Consider the following 25,224-nt stretch of genomic DNA (forward strand, 5'->3'; position numbering starts at 1 on the left):
ACTTGTAACGGCTTTAATTATTTCTCTAAGTGTAGTAGATTATTTTAAAAGTTTACCTAGTGAGTGGCACGCCACCAACCATGTTGTCTAATTGATACTATCACAAGAACACTTTATTTGAGTATATTTGGTTATTATGAAATATACTCTTTTGGTAGCAAGTTGTCTAACTGCTACTATCACAAGAACACTTTATTTGACTATCTTTGGTTGTTATGAAATATAGTCTTGTGACTATCTTTGGTTGTTATGAAATATACTCTTGTGGTAACAACTTCATTTTGTTGCATTGGCTTGTTAGCGTACTATGACATGTGAAGGAATTTACAGAATTATTTTTCAAAGCACCGTGTGTAACGATTATTATGTTGTCTTGTTAGGGGATGCATAGTTTGTTCCTGTAGAGCAGCAAGATAGGAAGAAATAAACAATGGAGTAGTGACAATATATGTTGACCAGTATATTGAGTGTCAACATATCCTAAGCAATGCACACTGTCTTTGGGGCAAAACCTGATTACAACACTCACCACACGTCCAACCTTAAACAAAAATTCGTTATGAAAAATGAAAAACTGATCATACTAGTTGACAAAGACAGATTCATACATAGGGAAACCATTTGCAACCGGAGTTCCACCCAGATAAAACAAGCTGAGTAGTTACACATTAAATATGGAATTAGCAATATATAACAGCAACAGCTAAGTTCAAAACATATGGACCTTGTTTATGGTTCCCACTTACATACTTCAACAAGTCATAATGCAAATTAACTACAATAGGCGCATACATAGTCAAACCATATGCAAACCCTAAAGGTGCATATCCAATGTCGACCACCGGGATAATACAAGTAGAATAAAAAAAACTAAAGTCTGGAATTAGCAATTTTTTAACAGCAACTAGTAATTTCAACATATTTGGGCCTTGTAAAGGGTTCCCAATTTCACTCATACATAAGCATGTAAATAGAATAGTCACTAGGAAAGGAACGGGAGACTACGCCACACCGTCTCCGCCTTGAGGTCCACAAGAGCCTTAAGCTCACTGTAGTCAGATGAGACAATTATGATTGCTGTTTTCATCCTCAATGTGGCCTCATTACCCTGAGATGTATATGCATAAATAGTTAGGTGGTAATATCATGAGTGCCAACTTAATAACCAGAAACATATAACGATGAAGGTGTTCTTACTAGGTTGCCTAGGATAGCTGGGGAGAATCGGCCGTTGTGAGACATCCACCAGATGCACCATATTCCAGATTCATCTCTATCCATATCCAATGAAAATTATCACAGAATTAAACGAGTGATATAAAAGCAGAGGTCCACAATAATTCAAATTCTGTTCCCAACACTTTGGCTTGTGTTGTGTGGTTTTGGATTGTATCAAGTCGGAAAAATTGTGTACAAACTAATTATGTGAGAGGAAAATTGCGGAGACATAATAGAATGACTTATGCGCCTAGCCTGCTAGGAATGCTCATGGGGTATTCAATGCGTCCCCAGGTGTTTGGATCTGGCAAAATGTGCTTAAAGTTGGGCAGATTTGGCTCAAGTTTGAAAATGTTCCCGAGGACAGCCATCTGCAGTTCCCATAACCATTGCAAGCATATAAAATTCATAAGAAAGAGTTGCACGAGAATTAACTTTACTGTCTACAAAATCCCTTGTGGGTTACGTACTATAAGGCGCATGTTGCGCTCACGCCTGGGAACGGACTCCATGCTTGTGCAAACATCAAGAGCATAAATAGAAGTTCTTTTCACATCCAACAACAGCATGTACCAAGTCTCAGGTGGCTCGCAAATGGGTATAAAGACCTGCTTAGGTGAGAAGCAAAATAAAACATCAATCAAAATATAGCCATATTGTTTGTGAATGCCGGATCTTTAAGGAGTTAATGACAAATTGTTAGAGTAATTATGGAGCGACGATAACTTGAATATTTCTTACATGCTCAAGTTCTTGAGTTGGTGGCATCCAACGTTTCGCATAGCTCTCTATTAAATGTTTCATCGGAGTTTGGAACAAGATCTCGGCGGCAAATGGTGACGGGAAGAACCAGCAACGCGGCACAGGGTTTGTCTTGGCTTGAAGAGACGAAAGCATTGCAACAGTGTTGACGACCTACATATTACAGGTGTCTTAGCTATACAGTGTGAAAATTTTAAATCAAATAGTGTTGTTATTTAGGGAAGAGTTTTCAGTCAAGTTCAAATGGTCTTACATCAAGTGCGGCGTGCAATCGGGCCTAAGGGATAAGAACTTTTCCTGAGACAGGGTTAGCTCGTAATGCTTAAATAAGTTCTCAGATTCCCTAGAAAGACAAGAAACATGAACAGAGATTAATTTAGACTCCTGGATATATACAATCAAACCGGAAATAACTGTTGAGTGTGTTCCAGTTTTGCATATTGTAACCTCATTTCTTCATTTTTGGCAAATATATACGTCCCAAGGCGGCACTCGTCCCTAATCAGAGTCATATCAGTAGTGGGCCTAAACCACATGGGAAAATTCTGCGTTGAAAACATTTGAAGTGATTAGCATGCAAACTAGAAAATGTATCTGAAACCCCAAAACACCTCAGGGTCATTACCAACATATTGAAACATAATTTCTACTTGAGCCCTTCACACCTCTTCGTATGCATCACATGGAGCAAATTTGTATCACACTACCTCCAGCCTACTGTTGCAGCAGCGCATTAAATGCTACGATTTGCCCCTTCAGGAGGGGCTTGCTGAATGTCATTCCTTCACCAAATGGAGTGATACAGTGGCGTGCTGAGGTTTTCTTTGAGAATTACCAACTGTCAACAATTCATCATTGCCACTGTCACGGGAGGCATACAGCTGACACGTGAGTCTAGCCTACGACAAGATGGTGCATTAATTAATCGTGTTCTACCACTAAAGCTACTAACCAACCTCTTTATGCATCAACCTTGGGCGAACTTGAAGAAACACTTCAGTTCCATACTAAAATCATGAACATCTCACTAACCGTCATTTAAATTACTCTCAAAGGGCCACCATTTATTAATGATTAGTATATGAAACTTGCGGCCTTTTTGTTTATTTTTTATAATCTACTTTCATTTACTTCATTTAGAGTTTAAAATTTGTTAAAATTTGTGAATTGAGATGTAGATTACTTTGTATAAAATAAAAGAGTCAATATGTAACATTGAGGAGGAAATATTTTCTTTTTTTTCAATTATTTATTATACTTCAATTGAATTTTTCCTACTTGACAGTTTTAGAAATTAGTTTTAAAGGCATATAATTTAATTTCATAGTCAAATAAGATAATATGAAAATTATATGTACTTTTTATAAGTATTTTGAACAACACAAAATACAGAAATAGAATTCAGATAATCAACAAAATTAGTGGCATAGCAGTAAGAGATATAAAAATACCATTAAATGCATAATCAAACAAAGAAATAGACAAAATTTAAATATGATAAAACAAGTAACGCTATTTTTCTCGGGAAAAATAAGGATAAATTTTTTCCTCGAAATAGACCTCATGCACATTTTATTACAGAAGTATGGAATAACATATTAAATAAGTAGGGTTACAAATATTACGAATGATTTTTATTCTTTTATGTGTTAATTTAGTCTTATTATGTAATTTAATTTTATAAAATATAAATATTATTTTTTTCGTTCTACCCAACAATATTTAGAAGTATTTTTTATATATACCTTTTAAAAAAAATTGTACATATTAAATATCTTTTTATTATAGAAATCTAACAAATTAACACGTTAAATTAGTAATCTCTAAAATGTCAATTCAAACTAAGTCTATAATAATTCTGAGTGACGTGCCCATAATTTACGTCAATGAGATGTGTTATTTATTTTATCTAATTGATTCGATTTAGTTATTTTTTTACAACAAATTCATTTACATATATTATATCTAATTGTGTTATACTATAGTATCTAAGCATGAAACTTACTAGTTGACACAAGGAGGACATCATAAATTATTTTAATCTTAGCAACTCCAACGTCTATAACGGATCAGACATATTAGACATGCATTTGGATTATTATTTACAAATAAGACTATTTATTTAATTGATTTTAGAAACTCAAATTTGATAAAAACTCAATTAGTGTTAAAGTTATTTATGTTTCATAATCGGTATAAAAATAAATTATAATAAAATGAATGTTATTTGAATTACAATATTTATAATTATATTAAAAATTATTATTAAAAATAGACATAAATCTATATCATTCAAAATTATATTATTCTAACACTCTTTTATTACAAGTTCTTTTGAAAAGAATTTAAACTTATTTGTTGAAATTTAGTATTCTTTAAGTTATAATTTTTTAGTACTCTTTTTTTAGTACTCTTTATGTATTTAAATATATCCTTTTTAATAAAATTTAAATTAAAAAAATAACATCTTATAAAAACATAGATATTAATAAAAAAAGATTAAAACATTTATATAAATAAGAAACATTAAAAAATATATCTAAATAAGCCCAGTAATACACGAGTGAATATTGAAAAAAGAAAAAGTCTAATTTATTATTTATGGTGAATGAGAGTTTAAATCTGACCTAATCTACGCGTTTAAAGAAAAATAATCAACTAGACAAAACAAAAAACTATGCCGTTCAAAAAAAAATTAACTGTGTTCTATATTCTTTTAACGCATTTGTCAAAAACGTTCTGATTCTACTTTTTCCAAACAATTTCACTCATCATTCAACTAAATTTTTTTAAAACCTCAACAAATAACTTTAAATTAAATAAAAATCTAAATTCACTCAACTCTAGAATCTTCCTGTAAAAGTCTCTTCACATCATGGCGTGACCCTCAGTAAACCTATCCTTCAAAAGCATAATCACATCTCTCACATACTCACCCAAACAACAACAAAGCACTCCATGTCCTTGTTCATTTAGACCAATCTCCTCCTAAACAACATTAGAACAACCAACCTGCTCGGGACCTAGACCGTAAAACACCTTGCCGAATCGCCAATAACCATGGAGGATGAATTGAGAAAATTCAACTCCGGTGGAAGCCATTGTGCTATGCCCCCTTCTTTTTCCAATGTTACCCACAATGGGTATTTTCACATAACTTTACTCTCCAACGTCCTAGCCGGTGGAAAGTGCAACATACACCCTCCTACCTTAATATTCACAATAGCCACCTTACCTAGGATCTAAACCATTCAAATATTTAACAATAAATCTGAATTTTAAAAAACACTGGAGAACTGAAACTCCAATAAAGTGCATTGCAGTACCTGAAACGTTTCCTATATTATTATTTATTTTGTTCTTCAATTAAATTATTTTTTTTGTATGATTATTACCAGATGAGAAGATCAATAAGTGGAAGAATTATTTTTATGAGTTATTTAATGAATGACAGAAGACTCTTTCGAGCCTTGATCAGTTATGTACAAGAAAAGAAGATCAAATTTTCGATTACTATAGAAGGATTTGAGACTTCGAGGTAAAAGATACTTTAAAGCAGATGAAAAATAGCAAGATAGTAGGACTCGATAATATTCTGATTGAAGTTTGGAAAGATCTTGGAGAAAAAGACATCAGCTGATTAACCAAAATTTTTAATGAGATTTTAAGGTAAAAAAAGATGGTAGATGAATGGAAAAAGAACATCTTGGTTCTTATCTACAAGAATAAAGAAGATATACAGAGTTGCGCAAACTATAGAGGGATCAAACTCATGAGCTATACCATGAAGTTATGGGAAAGGGTGATAGAACAGAGGATGAGACAAGAGACACAAATAATAGAGAACTAATTTGGTTTTATGCCAAGCAGATCCACCACTGAAGCTACATACCTGTTAAGAAGGATGATGGAGAGGTATCGTAGTAATAGAAGGAATCTATATATGGTGTTTATTGATTTGGAAAAAGCATACGATAGGGTACCAAGGGAGGTTTTATGGAAGGTTTTTGAAAGGTAAAGATCACATATATTCGTGCAAAACTAAAGACATGTATGATGGGGTTAAAACTAGTATGAAGACTCAAAGAGGTGGTGTGACAAAGAAATTTTCTATTGGTGTATGATTACACCAAAGATCATCCTTAAGTCCATACTCACAGAGCATATCCAAGAGCCTGTGTTATAGTACATGCTTTTTGCCAATAATATTGTTCTTATAGGAGAGTCAAGGGAATACCTAAATAAGAAATTTGATTTATGGAGAGAAGTTCTAAAAGTCTATGGTCTGCGCATAAGCCGTAGCAAGACGGAATATATGGAATGTAAGTTTGGCCGCCAAAGGAAAAACCCTAATATAAAGGTGAAGATTGGAGAAAATATCCTACGAAAAGTTAAAAGTTTTAAATATCTTGAGTACATCATACAGGATAATGGAGAGATTTAAATCATAGGATCCATGCAAGTTAGTCAAAATGGCAGAGTACGTCTAGTTTTATATGTGACAAAAAAGTGCATTTAAAACTTAAAGGTAAATTCTATCGCACTGCTATCAAATCAACTATGTGTTATGGTACAGAGTGTTGGGCGGCTAAATGGGAGCACAAACATAAGTTAAGTGTGACAGAGATGAAGATGTTGAGATGAATGAGTGATCATACGCGATTAGATAGAATAAGGAACGAATATATAAGAAAAAGAGTTGAAATAACACCCATTGTGGAAAAGATGATAGAATCGCGTCTCAAGTGGTTTGTACATGTGAGAAGAAGACCCACATAGTACCCAGTCAGGAGGGTGGATGAGATGAAAGATGGATAAAAGGTGAAAGGTAGAGAAAGATCTACCATCCATGAGATGGTCAAATGAGATCTAGATATAAACGATTTTTCTGTAGATATAATAGAGTTCAATGGTATCGTTTTATTTATGTAATCGACCCCACTTAGTGGACAAAACTTTGTTGTTATTGTTGTTAATTAATTATGAGATGAAAAATCTATTAATTTAATGTCTTAAAATTTTAAATTAGTTATGATGTGTTGATTTTGAGTTTATAAGATTAATTATTTGGTGCTTTAAAGAATTTACAATAGCCAAATTTTCTTATGCAATTGAAGTTTAATTTTATACAAAATATTATATACATTAATAACAACTCATATATTGTTAATATTAATTTTCTAAACACTATTAATTAACTACTTACATATGATGTAATTTTTAGATTCGGAAATAATTATTATTAGTAACAAATACTTTTAATAAAATAAAAATTAAAAATAAAAGACCAAATGATAATACTAATAAATAGAAAATATTAGGAAAAGATATTTTGAGTGTAGCAATAAGAAGAGTTAATTAATACTGATTTAACTGTGAAATAAAAAATAAAGAAAAAATTGTGAACACTTAGAATTTCTCATAATAAATTCCATCAATATCAATTAATAAAGTTATAAATTCTATTATTGTTAACAAAATTATATTTGTAGACTTTAGAAAACACAAGTTAATATTACATTATTACCACACTAATTAAACAAAAACTTACTGAACTAAAATATAACTACCTATATTTTTTAGAAATTTCCATAAATTAAGCAATTTTTAAATTTATAACCGTAGTTTTTAACTTCTAAACTTTATTAATATCAGAACTTATTATAAATTTTGCTGATAATTCCATCTCATGCATCTTGAAAATTTCTTCTTGTCCATGTAAAAAGAAAAATTCAGTTATACTCAACTAAAGAAATAAAAAAATATTGACATAGTTCTTTCTTAGTCATTATGATTCACTTTCCTAATCTCTTAATTAAGAAATTAAGTGATGAATTATTAAGTCATATTCACGTAGTTTATTGTTACTGTTACCAAATGTATTTTGAATTGAACAAAAAATAATTTTAAATTATAAATCTAAACAAACAAAGTCATAATCCTCAAAAAATAAAAGATATTAACACAAGTTTTAATTAACCTACTTGAATGAAGTTATTTTCCTAGTTGAGTTCCTTATTTTTCTTGTGAAGTCTAGTAAATTCTTCATGGATTAATTTAACTTCAGTTCTAAGTTTTGCCACGGATTTTTGGAGCTCTTCACATTCTTCCTAATAACAATAATCCGACACACACAAAATAAAATTAAGAGTGGTATTTATTATTTAAAATATAATTCAAATTTTGAGATATATATAAAAATAATAAAAATATTTTTTTAATTATTTATTTGATCATAGTATAAAAATATATTCTAAAAATATAAATTAATAATAAAAGTATAAACTAACGTAAAAAGTGAACACATCAACTAAAACTAAGTGTGTTTAGATTTCATAATATGAAATTACATTTGCATTAAAAAAATATAACCAAACAAAAAATTAAAATATTCAAATAACTTAGATGTACTTTTCATAATTTAAACGCTAAACCAAATACACCCAATGTTAATTCAATGTGTCTGTGTCTTCTTTTATGAGAAGGATACGTAACAAATTATGTAAAACAAATTCTTGTTTATATTGCCCATCAAAGATAAAACTATAAACTATATACAAAACAAATAACATACAATAAAATAAAAATTGTTCTATACTTCTATTACGCTTATTACTTGAGGTACTTTCAACTTTTTCAACGTAAATCAGCACTCCTTTTTAGTCATCTCATCCGATTGCCTTTTTGGATTACAACTCTTTTCACTCATTTTAATTGTCTAAATTTTGAAAATTATGCTTAACACTAAAGATTTTGTTTCTCAAAAATAAAAAAACTCTCTACTCCCAGGTTTCTAAAAAAAAAGTGAGGCTTATTTTTATCACTTGTACTATAAGTGGAAAATATTTATAGATTCTTATTCTAGTGTACAGACTAATTTATATGTATTAATAGAATTAAAAAAAGAGTAAAATTTATTACATAAATTATATTCTTTCAATTAGCATTTTTTTTTGAAAAATATTATATCAATACGTAATTATATAGATTAAAATATTCTTATAAATAATTATAAAATAGATATATTCTTATAATTATTTTTTGTATCATGTTTTTTATAACTAGTTTTATTAAAAAGTAAATAATTATATTTTATTATTGTGACACAAAAATATTAAAAGAAAAAAATTCAATAATTTAAAAAATAACAAATTTAAAATTAAAGAATCAAAAAATAAATAATGAGTTTAATGGATTATACAAGAACTTTTTTTGGAATAAAATAAAAAGATATATTTTCACAAAAAAATCATTCTTGGATTATATTCCCCGAATCTAATTTTTTTTGTCGGAAGAAGTTCACAAAAAAAAGTATGGCGAAATTTAAAGTTTCTGTGCCTCCAATTTGAAAAAAACATATTCTATGATTAAAATTCTTAATTCTGAACAAACTTAGTTTTGTTTAGGTGAGAAGAAAAGTTGGAGAGTTGAATATTGGATACACAACAAGTATGACTATTATTGAAGAATACTTACTATTAAAAATTTTTAAAATATTATTTGTACATCAAAATCAGCCACCAATATATTTGTATATAAATACACGTATGGTTTAATTTATTTTCATTGTGTATTTGTATTTCAACACGTATTTTATACTGATAGCTAATTTTAGTGGCTGATTTTGGTGTACACATAGCATAACTCTAAAAATTTATTGAAAAAATGAGATGAAATTATATGTTCAAGTTATTATTTGTTTAATCGTGTATGATATATGCACATGCAAGAGCAATGGTGTAGCAGAAATAGTGCTCTCCAACACTAAGAACGAAACAATTGTGAAGTTGAAGCATTTGAACTTCGCCAAAGGGCACAATAAATTTGACAAGGTTCATCTAAAAACATGGTAAACTTCTTGTCCCCCACCAAAAAAATGGATCAGAATGATTTTTTCATGAAAATAATTTTTTTATTTTGTTCTAAAAAATGTATATAAATAAATAATTTATATATTTATTGGAGATCCAAGTTGTTGTAAAAATTTGGGTAGAACATCCCGCATTAGGGAAGAAAAAAAAAAAAGAAGATAATAAGAATACATATGTACAATGTGAAACATAACATTATCAAGAGAGAAATTCTTATGTAACATATTTTACTCATTTCTTTAAGTTTAGGAATTTTAAGACATAGTATACTGGACTTGGCTATTGAATCTCTTTTCTTCTATCATCAACTTCAAAAGAATATGTGAAACAAGTAATATCAGAAAAAAAAAAGAAAGCGAGACTTATTTTATCACTTGTGCTATAATAATAATAATAATAATAATAATAATAATAATAATAATAATAATAATAATAATAATAATAATAATAATAATGAGAGATATTAGGTAGCGTTTGGTAGAGAGACAGAGACGAAAAAAATGAGACTAAGAGACAGAGACTAAGAGACAGGGATTGAAATAAATCTTAATATTCTGTTTGGTGCAAAATGGGAGACAGGAATTGAAACAAGAATAAAACTCTAATTTAATTTGTACAAAAGGTAAAATTGGAATTAATTAATTAAAATGAAAGTATTTTAGGTATAAAATATTATTAAAGTTTCAGTCTCCATCTCTAAAAATTTCAGTCCCCTGTATCCCTACTTTTTGGAGGTACTGAAATATTAAAATTTTAGAGATAGAGACAAAAATTTTAGTACCAGTCTCTAAACTAACAAACACAATACTGAGTTTCAATCTCTCAGTCTCTGTCTCAATACCTCAAAACAAATGCTACCTTAGAGATCAATGTTCTTCGGTTAAAAACAGAAAGAGTTAGTTGTCTAGACGAAATTAAAGCAAGAAAAATGCGTTGAACTCTTAAAATTTTTCACAATATTTATTTAGAAAAATATTACGTGTATAAGAAGTTTGTGTCAATTAAATACTTTTTGTTGATTTCAAAATAAAATAAAATTTTGTCGTCTTTTTTCCATTAATCTGAGTCGAGAAAGATTAGATTTAAATGAATAAATAAAACAAATCTTGAAACGGTAAAAAAAAAAAAAAAAGAAACATATATTTTCAAGTTATCCTAATTGATTTCGGTCATTCAGAATATCCTCTAAAATAAGGATACCAATCATATAAAAATAATAAAATATTTTTTTAAATTATTTATTTGGTCACAATATAAAAATATATTCTAAAAATATAAATTAATAATAAAAGTATAGACTAACGTAAAAAATGAATGCATAAACTAAAACTAAATGTGTTTAGACTTCATAATATAAAATTACATTTGCATTAAAAAAATATAACCAAACCAAAAATTAAAATATTCACAAAACTTAGATGTACTTTTCATAATCTAAATGTTAAACCAAATATACCCAATGTTAATTCAATGCGTCTGTGTGTCTTTTTTTATGGGAAGGGTAAGTAACAAATTATATAAAACAAATCCTTGTTTATATTGTCCATCAAAAAATAAAATTATAAACTATATACAAAACAAATAACATGCAATAAAATAGAAATTGTTCTGTACTTCTATTTCTTGTTTATATTGCCCTTCAAAGATAAAACTACAAATTATATACAAAACAAACAACATACAATAAAATAGAAATTGTTCTATACTTCTATTACACTTGTTACCTAACGTTTCAACCTTTTCAACGTAAATCAACACTTTTTTTTAGCCACCTCGTTCAATTGCCTTCTTGGATTACAGTCCTTTGCTCCCACTAGTACTCTAATTGTCTAAATTCTAGAAATTATGTTTAACACTAAAGATTTTGTTTCTCAAAAATAAAAAAATTCTCTATTCCCAGATTTCTAAAAAAGAAATGAGGCTTGTTTTTATCACTTGTGTTATAAAAGGACAATGTTTATAGGTTTTTATTCTAATGTACCGACTAATTTATATGTATTAATAGGATTAAGAAAAGATTAAAATTTATCACATAAATTATATTTTTTCAATTAGCATAATTGTTTTTTGAAAAATATTATATCAATACGTAATTATGTAGATTAAAATATTCTTGTAAATAATTATAAAATAGACATATTCTTATAATATTTTTTGTAGCATGTTTTTATAATTATTTTTATTAAAAAATAAATAATTATATTTTATTATTGTGATATAAAACTATTAAAAAAATTAATTCAATAATTTAAAAAATAACAAATTTAAAATCAAAGAATCAAAGAAGAAATCTCCAATTATTCATCTAGAAAATAAATTCCAATTGCTTTATTGCTCTCCATTAACTGCACGATGGCTCGTGCAACTGCTGCGACCGTCGTCTCCATGTAATGTCCCCTCCTCGGTCGATGCATAGGTAACTCTCGCGGTCTACTGGGTATCGGTCTTTGAAGGACGGTTATTGGAGGAGGCTTTTTCTTTCCATCGGTGCCTGGCACTCCAGCAACAACATACTTAACGTGGTGGTCAGAGAATCTGAATTTGACAGCCACTGGAGGTCTGCAGCAGTTATCTATTTGCGACGATAATGATGGCGGATAGAGATGGAATGGGTGGAAGGAGCGGCCAAGGGAAGGAGGTTTTAGGGTGTCCATTTGATTTTATTTTTTTATTGTAAAAAAATATTTTGATCATAATAATAAAAAAGAATTATTTTTTAATAAAATAAATAATGATAAAAATATATTTATCTTTTTATAATTATTTATATATAAGAATATTTTAATATATATATATATATATTGATATAATAGCTTCTTAAAAAAATAAAAATAAATACTAATTGTGAAAATATAATTTATAACTTTTTTATTCGTCTATTTTTTTATCGTACCAGTAAATTGGTTACTCTATCGAAATAAGCACCGTGTTTTTAGTATAAAAAAATTAACAAAAAATAATTTTTAGTATAAAAAGTTGAAAGATTTAATTGATTAATGTTGATAAAGATATCAAACAAAAATAAAAAAATAAAATAAAATTAAAAAATTATAATTTAAATAACATAATTTTTTTATTATATAAAAAAATATTTTTTTATTATATAAAAAAAATATTTTTTTTTTGTCTTTGGACTAAGTCCAACTATAACCAACAGCTTGAGTAACTTATTATAAACATATACTTAGACAACCAAAAAAAATATCTTAACCATATATCAATAATATCCATCGTTAAGAAATATTATCCTTTTTTTTTCTTCTACTTATTTTATAGTTGGGAGCTATTCAAATGAAGATGTCAAAAACATCTTTTTATGAAGATACTTTGTATAAAAGTGTAATTTATTTATTTGGCTATATTTTAAATAAAAATAACATTTTCATAACATATCAAAATCTAATCTTACAATTCATCATCCAAAAGTCAAAATTAAAAAAAGAATTTTCACATGAAGACAATTATAAAATCTTCATTGGAGTATCCACTTTTATAGTTTTGCCTAATATTTCGTGACATTTTGCCTATTATTATTACTAGTAGTATATATTATTTGAAAAATTAAATTAAACTTGTAGCATATGCATAGATATTAAATCTATATTATGTTTGATTTTCATTTAATTTATTTTCAAAATTGAAATGGAATTAAGAAACGGTTATTTAGATTTGTGACACTTAGAAAACACAACTTAATATTACTACACTAATTAAATAAAGGCTTATTGAAGTAAAATATAATTACCTACATTTACAAGAAATTTCCAAAAATTAAGCCATTTCTAAATTTATACATATAACTTCTAATTTTTAAACTTCATCAACAGCAGAACTGATCACAAATTTTGTTGATAATTCCATCCCAGGTTTCTTAAAATTTCTTTTTGTCCATGTGAAAAAAAAAATTTACTTATACCTATCTAAAGAAATCAAAAGGTATTGACATAATTTTTTTTGTCATTATGATTTACTTTTTAATCTCTTAATTAAAAAAGTTGAATGATGAATTATGAAGTCATATCCACGTTGTTTACTGTTACTGTTACCAAATGAATTTTGAATGATTTGAAAAAAAACTAGGGTAAAGAACAAATAGGTTCCTGAGCTTTAAATTTGTGGACTTTTAACTCCTTCAAGAATGAAAAATACAAAACGATCTCTGACCTCTCAAAACACCATACAAATGGGTCCTTTCTTTCAATTTGCTTCACAACACGTTACAGGTTCAGGTTACCTGGCGCCTATGTGGCATAGCAATGGGTACGTGTCTCTAGGATGGTGTGAACGGGGCTGACGTGGTCAACTACAAAAAAATTATGGGACATTGTGGTCCTTGGGCCCTAAGACGACGTCGTTTCAGAAAACATTTTGCAATGGTTCTTATGACTTATGAAATATGCCAATGCTGCCCATATCAGTCACAAACAATTACAGGAAGCCCTAGCACTATTAACCTTTTCCCTCCATAAAATACAACGCTTCGTCTCCGTGTTGTCGTTGTTGCTGTTCCGTGAAGCAGTTCCATATTGAAACTTTGTGGTTATACCTGCATCTGCCGTGGAGAGTGGTAAGTACATTGATGTTCAAATTTGTTTTGCTTATACCCATTATTTTTTATCAATGTTGTAGGATGGGACTGATAGGGACTGTAAGTGATTGTCGTAGGTGATTAGTTGTGGGGTTAGTCATTTGTCATGTATTGTTTAGATAGATTTTGGAGATTTTGATAATAAGGATTGGTTTTGGGTTGTGTTGTGGATTGAAAAATTTGCAGATGGTTGATATATTCGGTGTTCCCGTGTTCCATCATGGGGGTAACTTGTCAAGGACACCTATCGGTGAGTTAGTCTATCTGCATGGTCAAGTTGAGAAGTTTTCACTGATGGACTTGGATTTTGTCAATTTCGGAGATCTGGTCACGATGTTCAAAGGACTGGGATATCAATCGTATAACGAGGCTTACTGATATGGTCCAAAAAGCAAAGATATGGAGTCAGGGTTGCATGTACTAAGGGGGATGCAGGGATCGACCAAATGCGTCAGGCTAAGTTGAGGAACAAAGATACTAAAGAGTTTTACATTATTTTACCATCATGTTGACCAACCTGAGATCGCAGATGATGATTGTGAGAAAAATGATGAGGTTGAGGAAGAAGTCGATCCAAATGACTTGGAGAAGTTGGATGACTCGTCTACTGACGTTGATAGCGATGGCAGTGAGGAAGATGAGCTGTATAAACCACCACCAGCTAGTTATGAAAGTGGGAGTGAGAGTGGTGAAGATGATAAGGGCAGAAGGGTTAGAGCTGCCAAAGGGAAGAGGAAAGGGGTTGATCCCAAGGAGAAGCCAAAAAAACAAACAACACATGAGTTTAAAAGGCAGAGATTTAAAGCAAGAAGGGTGGGCTCAACTGGTGAAGGTTCCTCAAGGTCTACTGGGCTTGCTAAATAGCCCAGCACAAGCAGGCCAAGAAGACAACCCAATAGATCTAGGCCTGCTAGGGAGCCCAGCATGAGGCTAACCATTGCAGAGTATTTTAGTGATGCAGACACAGGTCATGAGGATATTGTGTTTGAGTACGAGTCTGAAGAGCTACATACCCCTGTCTCATTGGAGGATGAAGGGAACAAACCACACTGGCCTGAGTTTGATAAACAGTATGGCTTTGGAGAAGGCAAATTTGAGCTAGGCACAAAATTTGCTACAATAGAGAGGTTCAAGAAGGTTGTGAAGGATTTATTTATTACTAAGGGGAGGGAGTTAGTCTGGATTAAAAATGATAAGGAAAGGATTAGAGTTGGCTGCAAGAGTGAGGATTGTCCCTGAATTGCTCATCTCTCATACAATAAATAGCTGCAGTGTTTCCAAGTGAAAACCTATAGGAGTGAACATACATGCGCAAGAGATCTGAGAAGCAATGCAACTGACCAACACTGGATCAGCAAAAAAGTGGAGAAAAGGATGACCACCAATCCCCACATGAGGCTATTGATTTTTTAAGAGAAGAGTTTGATCTAGTTCTACAACCTAAAATGGTTTACAGAGCTGTGAGGGAAGCCAAAGACAGGATCATGGGCAATGAGATAGAATAGTATGGAAATCTGAGGGACTATCTAATGGAGATACAAAGAAGCAATCCAAGGTCTACTGCTTTGCTAGACGTTATTCCCCAGCCACAAGCACCCGCAACATTCAACAAAATGTATATATGTTTCGATGCCTGCAAGATGGGATTTAAGAGTGGATGCAAGCCGTTGATTCATTTGAATGGAGCATTCCTCAAGACCTATCATGGGGGCCAATTGCTGTCTGCTGTGGCACAAGACGCTTATAATCAGTTTTATATGATTGCCTATACTGTGGCAAGGTCTGAATCAAAAGAGTCATGGAAGTGGTTTCTGACCTACTACAAAAGGACATTGGAGATGTGCAACAACATGGTTGGAATTTTATGTTCGACCAGCAAAAGGTTAGTAAGTGACTTTCTCTACCTAATTTAAATACTTATCACGTAATTTGATGAAAGTCCTTCTTGAATCAATCTGTGTTAGGGACTGATGCCTGTATTAAAAGAGATAATGCTGAATGCACAGGTGCAGAATTGTGTCATGTACATGTGGAAGAATTTCATCAATCGTTTCAAGGACTTATACATCAGAAAAATTGTGTGGGACTGTGCAAAATGCATGACTGTGCATGAGTTCAAGGCAACAATGGAGAGGCTAAAGGAAGTTAATCAAGATGCCTAGTCATACCTGATGAAATTTGAACCTACAACATGGGTAAGGGCCTACTTCAGTCATGGTCCAAAAGTGGACAATCTGACTAACAATATGTCCGAGTCTTTCAACTCCAAGATCACCAAGTACAGGTGCAAGCCTATACTCATAATGTGCGAAGAAGTGCACTGCTACCTCATGAGGCGTATGGTTCAACACAGGAGACTGATAGACTGCCATCACGGAAAGCTTGCACCGGTTCAAGAGAAAAGGTTGAAGCGGCTTGTCAAGCCAAGTAACAAATGGACTGCGGAGTGGATTAGTGATAACAAGCGTAAGCGATTTGAGGTCACATACAAGGGATCTAAGTTGGATGTGGACCTGATTAAACATACATGTACATGTAACAGATGGCAACTAACCGGTCAGTGTGTAATTGTATTTCTCTACTTGTTTTTTGTTGTCTTTGCCTGCTTGCTGGTATTATTATAAATTGAAGTTGTATATGTCTAATGGTATTTGTCTAATGGTTATCCTTGCTTGCATGCATGTTACCAATTTGTTGGATTTTTTGGAAAAGGAATGTCGTGCACTCATGCAGTTGCAGAAATCAGAAAAAGATATGACAATATGGAAGATTATGTGCATCCATAGTTATGCATGGAATTGCTGAAGAAGACTTACGAGCACTTCATACAACCTGTTACTAGTGAAGAGTTCTGGACACAGTCTGATCAGACTAGGCCTACTGCACCTGTCATTAAGCGGCCAATCGGTCGTCCAAAGGTCCATAACAGGCAGAAGGACCCATCAGAAACTGTTATCGAAGGTGAAAAATTGAAGAGAAGTTTCTACGTGACTTGCAACAAGTGTGATCAAATAGGGCACAACTATAAGATTTGCAAGGGTACGCCATCTAACCCAAATTGGAAACCTAAGACCAGAAAACTAAAGAAGAAGACCCAAGACAACCTTTCTCTTGTGGTTCTATCACTGTCACAATCAGCACCTGAGACAGAGGTACTTGACTAGATGAAGGATCTTTATGTCCCCCGATAAAATATTGAAAGATTTAGTTGTCCATTTTAAAAGTGTTAAAGGACCTATTTGTATTTTTTAAATTTGTTTGATGGTTTTATTGTCTTTCTTCATTTCAGGGTGACGAGCATAACTCAGCTATTCCAACCAACCAAAACCATTCTGCAGCTACCACAACTCCAGATGCTGGATCTGCGACCATTTCTGCAGCCCTTGCAAGGCAAAGCCAGGTACCATTCAAACCTCCACCCAAACTTCCAGCAAGGTCATCCAACAGAATCTTGAGACCAAAAACAACCAATTAGAAGGAAGGTTGATGGCAAACAACATGTTCAAGGATCACAGCAGCCAAGTGTAGAAGCAACTAAAGGATCATCTGATGAGACTTTGGCTGCAGCAAGCACTGGAACTAAAAGAATGTTTCGGTTCATCGCCACCCCAGGAGTCAACAATTCCAAGAAATGATATTGATATTTAGGAAGCTGATGTAAAAATATGGACGAACTTATTTTCATTTGTTATGCATTCTACTATCTTTTTGGTAAAATTATGATGCTTAGGTTGTGATCTGTTATGAGGGAATTTATCATATTTTGTTAGGATTATAATCCTTTGAACTAATCTTATGGTTCAATGTTTAAAGATCTAAATTATTTAATGACTTTTACATACCCAGACCATCAACATGATATTATATATAGCCATCTAAACACAAGATGTTACAACAACAGTATATTATCATTCATCAAAGGATAAACATAAGTACATTATGTCAATTGTTCCTCACTTTGCTGGATATAGCATAATTTAATACAACACTTTTGTTAAAAAAAACATACAACTCTTGGGAATTCATCCTATACCACATTACATCATTTTTTAAAACCACTTTTCAGCCAAGTTTGGCAATAACGGAGGCAAAAATTACACTAATCACTATAAGAATAATCAAATACAAATTAACATTTTTCTTCCTCTTTAGATGCAACACCTTCTTCTCCAAATCAGTCAGTCTCTGTTTTACTACCTTCTTCCCAAGATACACTTTCAGATCATCAATCTCGTTCTTAATAATAAACTTGTCAAGGACTCTTATTGTTGAAACATGGTCATCCAGCCATAAGAAGAACTTGTAGTGACTGGAATTCTTCAAGTGCATGTTCATCATTCCAAAACAAAAAATACATAAACAAACCCACTAAAATAAAATCACCAACTTACCTTAAAGAATGGACATCCAAAGAACAATCTATTGGGGTTCATCGTCGTTCTCGATTTGTACAATATGGCGTAGACTCCACATTTACACGTCGGAGCAATCTCGTCTTTCTCCTCTGCAGCTTCCACACATTTCACGGTTGATGGTAGTGGGATGCGTTGTGGGCTGGATGAAGCTCCATCGCTGGTCATTTAATACTGCACAATACCACCACCTTCAACCTCTCACAGAAATGATAACGGCAATGGCGACTGCGTTCCATTTGAAGATATAGGGCACATAAGTAAAAATGATGTCATCTTAGAGTCCAAGGACCATAATGTCCCATAATCTTTTTGCAGTTGTCCACGTCAGCCCCGTTCACACCATCCTGGAGACACGTACCCATTGCTATGCCACATAGGCACCAGGTAACCTGAATCCGTAACGTGTTGGCGTGTTGCGAAGCAAATTGAACGAAATGACCCGTTTGTACGGTGTTTTGAGAGGTCGGGGATTGTTTTGTATTTTCCATTCTTGAGGAATTTAAAAGTCCACGAATTAAAAGTTCAAGGACCTATTTGTCCTTTACCCTATAAATTAATATAATATATTTTCTTATTTGAGTTTGTATAAATAAATTAATAAAATTTATTTATTAAAAATAATTTAATATTTATACTGATCAAATAATAATAAAAAAATATTAAAAATTGTTGTCTCTAATAATCTTTCGTAAATTAAACAGTAGATGGTTCTCTCTAGAGCTGGCAATACATACCCTACCCGCGGGTACCATACCCGGCCCAACCCGTTTGGGTAGGGTAGACTATCCAACCCGCTGCGGGTAGGGTAGAGTGCGGTTTGGGTAGGCCTACGGGTCGGGTAGGGTACGGGTTTAGGGTGTACCCTACCCTACCCTACCCGTACCCCCCATATATAACATGTTTTTAAAAATTTATATGCATAGTGAAGGAGGTGAGAGTTGAACCCTCAACCTCCTTCATGTGTAGCAAGTAAGTAACCACTAAGTTAGTTACTTACTTTGATAATATATTGCATTTGTATATTTATAAAGTTATCATAAAATAAAAATTAAACAAAAATAAAAATCATATATATAATTCAAGATTCAGAAATCACTCATTAGAAACCCTAAGACTAAGGGGGAGGCTGGTACTCTGGTAGCGCTGTTTCTTCCCAAGTTTCTTCCCAAGCCATAAGTCTCAGACCTCAGTGCTCCATTGCCCCAACTCTCCTTCCTCGTTCCTCGTTCCTCCATTGTTGCCACTCTTCTTCCTCCTCTGTGCTCTCCTCGTAACACTGCTGATTCGTGACCTTCTCTCCTCTCTATGCTGTTGCTCTGTTTTCTTCTTGGTATGTACTTTACGTTTGAATATGTAAAAATTGGGACTTTACTGGTGGTGAATCATAAGTCTTTCATGCTAGAGTTTGATTAGATGATGTGATTGGTAGCTGTAGGGAAGTAGTTATACCAAAAATAAGAGAGAAAAAAAAAATCAAGTTCATGTAATTATTCGGTCCTACTATTACAGTTTATGCAATATCCATGTGTATATATATGCCTTTGCATTACACCATAATTATCTGTATTATTTAGTTTTATTCAATGCTTGTTGTGCCCAACTAGCTTAGTTTTGTTTTCTTAGAATGTAAATGCTTGAATTGATCAAATTTGTTGCTTCAGATTTACAGTTGATGTGAATGCAATATATATTGGAAAATTGTATTCTTAAATATTATCCTAAAAAAGATTTAATTTTACGATGAGAAAAAAATAAGACCCTCAAATAAGTTGAGGTCAAAACTTGGCAAAATTTTGCAATATGAAGTCAGGTCATAAAAGAAATTTCCAATTTTTATAAAAGGATATTATTTTTTTTAAGGACAGAAACTTGTAATTGAAAGAAAGAGCGAAAGGATATTATTTTTTATAATAATTTTCAGCTTTACTTATGTTCCTGCTCCTCATTCAAGTGAAGTTCTCTCTAATGCATTAATGAAAGTTTTGTTGGAGTGGAACTTAGATAGAAAATTATCAACTATTACATTGGATAATTATTCTACAAATGATGCTATGATTGATGTGTTGTTAGGACGTTTAGACTCAAATTATTTGTTGTTAGGGGGTAAGTTATTGCATATGCGTTGCTGTGCTCATATTTTAAACCTAATTGTGAAGGATGGTTTCAATTTAGTTAAAGAAAATGTGGAGAAAATTCGTAATAGTATGGTGTATTGGACTTCAACTAGTAAAAGATATGAAACCTTTGTGAGTTGGTGTAGTAAGTCAGGTGTTCCCTTTACCAAAAAATTATCTCTTGATTGTATGACTAGATGGAATTCCACTTATGTGATGTTAGAAACTGCATGGTTGTACAGAGATGTCTTTGCTCGACTAAAACAAAAAGACCCCAATTATAAAAGTGTGCCAAGTAATGAGGAATGGGAACTTGCAAAAGAAATTTGTGGTAAATTAAAACTTTTTTATGATGTGACTCAGTTGTTTTCTGGAACTCAAGTTTCAACTGCCAACATTTACTTTAATAAAGTATGTGAGATACATATTGGATTAGAAAAATAGGCTGTTTCTCCTAACCCAGTTATTAGTAGCATGGCATGTATGACGAAGAGAAAGTTTGATAAGTATTGGGAAGAAATTCATGGCATTATGGGTGTTGCTGCAATTCTAGATCCTAGGTATAAGCTTGATGGGTTTGAATATAAGTTTGCTAGGGTATATGAAGTACTTTTGCTCCTTTATCAACAAAATTTATATGAAAACTAAACTAAAATCCAGTGAAAACGCATAGAAAAACAAGCAAGGATGCCTTGGCATCACAACACCAAACTTAAATCTTGCTTGTCCCCAAGCAAGAAGAGAATTATGCAGTAAAGTTTGACAATCCAAGGTAAGAAGAATAGCAGTGTAATGTTCATGGTTAGCTAGTTTTCTATGCATGCAACAATCACAAAAAGAGATTCACATAATTGATGCCTCTATCTAGCTCATTTTATGAAATCTTTTTCCTTAAGTTTCTTCCTTGAACAAGCTTTTCATTCTGTTTATGGCTTATTTCTTTCGGGTGCTTTGCATCATGAGTTACAAGTAAAGCTACGACTCTAAATGCTTTGTTTTCAAGTATTACCACTTGATACATAAGCACCACAAGCATTTAATTAGAGGAATCTTTTAGCTCATTTTGTTTCTTATCTTTTTGACTCTCTAATCATTGATGCTCAGAGCCTTGAGCTTTGAGGGAGTGCCTTGCACTTGAGCCTAACCTTGACTCTAAGTGTTTTGTTTTCAAGTTTTTTGCTTGATACATAAACACCACGAGTACTTAACAATTGACTTGTCATTTGTACTCAGAGCCTTCAGCTTTCTCATTATTTTCCTTTTCTTTTCTTGCCTTATTTGTAATTTGCTTCTTCAAGGTTTTCATGATTTCAAAAATTTTATAAAATGTCCAAGATGAAAACTTCAATTCACAAATTCAAATGCAATTGAGCAACAATAGTCATGCTAGCTTCTCAATACTTATAAGCTCATGCTAACTTCTTCTTTAAGGACCTTGGTTGTTTATGATCATGAAACTAAATTACTTTGGACTCACCAAATTCAAGGTGACAATCATAATATCACAGCAACATGTTACAAGTCAAACAATCAAACTATGCTTATTCACAAGGAGCAATCACACATACATACAAAGAAAATAGTAGACAATCATGCAATTGAACATACTGGGAACAAATAAGAGGGAAAAAAGAATTTTACCACCTTGTAGTTCATCTTCATTATTGTTGTCCTTTTCCTCCTATACTTCCCCTTCCCATACCAACTTAGGATGATTGCTTTGTGATGGCAAGTCATCTTATGCTAGTTTCACAAGTATTTTTCATTTGTTTCATTAGGTTTTATGCACTTTCTTGCACAATAAGTTATTGGAGTGGAATTTTATGTTTATCTTAATTCAATCAAACATCACTAACTTTATACAAAATCATGAGATTTATGCAATAATTAGGTGATTATTATGAATGATGCAAAAACCTGGTGATTTTGGTGAGACTTTGATTGCTTGTTTGGTTGATTTTAGGTGAGAAAATAAAGAGAAAGAAAGGCACTGCAGAATAACGCTGCGCTCAAAGAGAGAACGCCACGCTCAGTAGCGACGCGCACGCGTACAGGACGCTTACACGTCAGGGACTATTTTCGAAGACCCACGCGTACGCGTGCAGGACGCGTACGCGTGGAAGTGATTGGCGCTCGTTTCAAAGAGAGCGCTACATTCATTAAGTGAGCATTTTCGAGAAAAATCAAATTTGGAATTGAAGTCTCGCAGCCGACGGGCACGCGTACAAGATGCGCACGCATCGATGGAGAATCTGGAATGAAGCACGCGAACGCGTGGATGGTGCTGAAACCTGGAATTGATATCTTACTACCCACGCGCACGCGTAGAGGATGCGCACGCGTGGGCAGCGTTGTTGGTGCGAACATAGCGCTCAATAAGAAAACGCTATCGAAGATGCGTACGCGTGAATGGGACACGCAGCATAGCTGAGGCTGAAGTTGGCAGCGACGCGCACGCATATGTGGCGCGTACGCGTCGATGGACAAAAACACAAAAGGACGCTTGTGCGTAAAGCACGCGTACGCTTGGGTGAATGAACGCTGCGCCCACTTTGAGAATGCAACATTCCCCTAGAAGTTGCAATCAAGTGCCATCCCGACCCACTGCAACAAAGGCCAAAAAGCCCACTCCAAGTACTTGATGAGAGAATTAGAAAGTGTATAAATAGGAGAAAATTGATTTCCTCAAGATATTGTCGAGCTCAAAAAACCCAATCATCTATCCCATCGCCTTCAAACATTGGCTCGGCCATTTTTACCTTAATGTTATGGGCCCAGTTCACTTCGGGTCTGCCTCCCCCAGAGTTGTGGCTAGTGTCACCCATCGGCGAGTTACCCCTTGGTTCGCCAGAATCTTCTACTTTCTGCTTCAACTTCATAGTATCTCGTAACAACTTCTCAATCGACCGCAAGGACAAGTCTAAGGATGTAAGTTGCTACTGCGTTTCGGTTGCCCTCTCGTTAGCCTCGGCGAGTCCGCGACTTAGGGTCAAGATTTCTTGCTTGTTGGAGAGCGTCAGCTCCTCCAATCGGGTAAGGTGAGTTCCATCCGTTATCTCCGGTAACTCTCAAAGAAAGCACCAATTGATGAGTCGCTGCAATATAACAGTCACCGTAACACTCCAACTAGAATTAACACACAATCAAGCATATGAGAATAATAGGAAAGTGAAGATTAAGAGAATGTATATAGCAGACAAGGAACAAATAACAATAAATTCTCTATTCGAGTCAGGGAAGAAGACTTTACCAAATTACTAGAAAAAATGAATCATTGCCTCTCACTCACTCTACTCTCTCTATACATACCACTCACTCTGTTACGTAACTAACTATGACAATTATTCTTCTGCTGCACGCTTTTGTCAAGTATAGTAGTCCTTCATCCAAATTGGAGGCCTTCTCACTCTTTTGTTTTGGATCTTTTCTGATTGCTCGGCCCAATTCCTTCCTCAGTCTCAAGTTCTTGGTTCAGGCCACTTTGATTTGGTCCATGGATTGTATCAAACAACCATCCTTTTTCTAGTAAAAGGAACATTCATCCCTTTTATATGTAAAATAAAATATAATAATGAATTTGCAACAATAACAACCATTCATTTTGTATGTAAAATGAACATCTGCATGCAAATAAAACCTCAAATAAATACCTTGTCGAAAATTTGCACCTCCACAGTATTGTCGTCTGAGTATAATGATTACTGATCTAAGGAAGATAGGGCTGTAGAACCTTCTTCACCGATTGAGGAATCCATTAACGGAACAAAAATTAGCATATACAAACCTAAACAACGACGGCGATGAGTGGGGTTGCTCTTTACGGCTCTGTCTGCATGGGCTGCGGACGGACGGTGGCGCGCAGTCAAGCTGCAGCGGTATCGGCGTGGGGACAGCGGCGCGGGGTAAGGTTGTGGCAGCGTGCAGGAGCAGACATGTTTTGACTGCGTCTGAACGGCGTTAGGAGGAACGGTGGCGTTATGATGCGTCGGAACGACTGTCTTTGGCACCGACGTCAAATTTTGGGCATGGACCGGAGATCGATGTTGGCGAATTTCAGGCGTGGACCGGAGATTGAAAGAATATGGTGAAATTGGAAGTAACCGTATGTACTGTGAATGTGTTTAATTACTAATCTAATTTTTATTTTTTAATTATTATTTACAATCATTATTGTTTTTCTATACTTTCTCTTATTCATTTATCATGTGACTAGATTCAGTTAATGGTTAAAAATTGATGTTAAATGTTTATAAAAA

General features: G+C 32.9%; 1 pseudogene; it reads left to right on the plus strand.

Moving 5' to 3' along the window:
* Positions 1–14,625: 14,625 nt before the first annotated feature.
* On the plus strand, positions 14,626–15,678 carry LOC148575769 (uncharacterized; annotated as a pseudogene).
* The last annotated feature ends 9,546 nt before the right edge of the window (positions 15,679–25,224 follow it).

The sequence above is a fragment of the Arachis ipaensis genome, chromosome B1 (assembly GCF_059453495.1).
Source record: "Arachis ipaensis isolate K30076 ecotype BB chromosome B1, ASM5945349v1, whole genome shotgun sequence".
Lineage (NCBI taxonomy): Eukaryota > Viridiplantae > Streptophyta > Magnoliopsida > Fabales > Fabaceae > Arachis > Arachis ipaensis.